Source organism: Microtus ochrogaster, chromosome X, assembly GCF_000317375.1.
Source record: "Microtus ochrogaster isolate Prairie Vole_2 chromosome X, MicOch1.0, whole genome shotgun sequence".
In the NCBI taxonomy this organism is placed as follows: Eukaryota; Metazoa; Chordata; class Mammalia; order Rodentia; family Cricetidae; genus Microtus; species Microtus ochrogaster.
This window is the reverse complement of record NC_022026.1, coordinates 49022626-49023562: the sequence shown is the minus strand read 5'-3', so window position 1 is coordinate 49023562 and position 937 is coordinate 49022626. Positions and strand designations below refer to the sequence as shown.

At 40.1% G+C, this 937-nt stretch overlaps 1 protein-coding gene across 1 annotated transcript in view; it reads right to left on the bottom strand.

Annotated features, from left to right (window-relative positions):
- The window catches only part of Ppef1 (protein phosphatase with EF-hand domain 1), a 112394-nt gene that overhangs the window by 13806 nt on the left and 97651 nt on the right, over nt 1-937 (bottom strand). The window lies entirely within an intron of this gene.

Sequence of the window (937 nt, the reverse complement as noted above, 5' to 3'; positions counted from 1 at the left end):
GGAGGGGGAGGGAAATGGGATGCTGGGAGGAGGCGGAATTTTTTTTTCAATAAAAATTTTAAAAAAATCTAAGGCTTGGTGTGTGGAGGGAATGGGAGGAGGGGAGGGAGTGAGAATTTGGACTGGCCTTTTTAAAAAAATCTAATAAATTAAAATAAAATAAAACAAGAATAAAAGAGAAATGAAAAAAATCTAGAGCTTTTCTCCAGGTTACGAAGAGAAACCCTGACTCAAACAAACAAACAAATAAAATGATAGATTTTCAGAAACTGAGTGGTCCTAATTTTGTCATGTGGCCATTGCTGGGTTTATCATTTAGGTTTTATGAAGAAAGTGATCTGATTTCATTGTGACTTTTGTTCTTAGGGAAGCAAAGGAGACTCCCCATGTTTTGAGATTTTCACTTCTTTCCTAACTTAAAGGCACGTTGAGGGGCTCCACTCCCAGTTCCTGGGTCACAGTGAACTAACCCCTAAGTTGAAGCACTGGAATCTGTCATTTGCAAACAATGCTGATACCATTTAGAAAGATGTGCACCACCTAAATTCTGTCTCTTAAGAAAAGCTATCCACCTATGTATAGAAAGTCCCCTTGACACAGCAGTTCTGGTTTGATAGTCATTTGTTTAAGCATGTATGTAAGGTGGATCCTGGCTGAGCCAACATTGCACTGTGTATATGTATCTGTGTTTACATATGATTAGACAGAAGGCACTGTACATAGGTGTGTTGGTCTCAATCAATATTTATAAAACATGCAAACTTCTGTATCTGGAAACAATAATGCAGGTTCTTTTTTTTAATTAAATTTTATTATTCAATTAAGGATCTTCGCCTCCCCCCCCCCGCCACCGCCTCCCATCTCCCTCCCCCTCCCCCGATCAAGTCCCTCTCCCTCATCAGCTTGAAGAGCAATCAGGGTTCCCTGACCTGTGGGA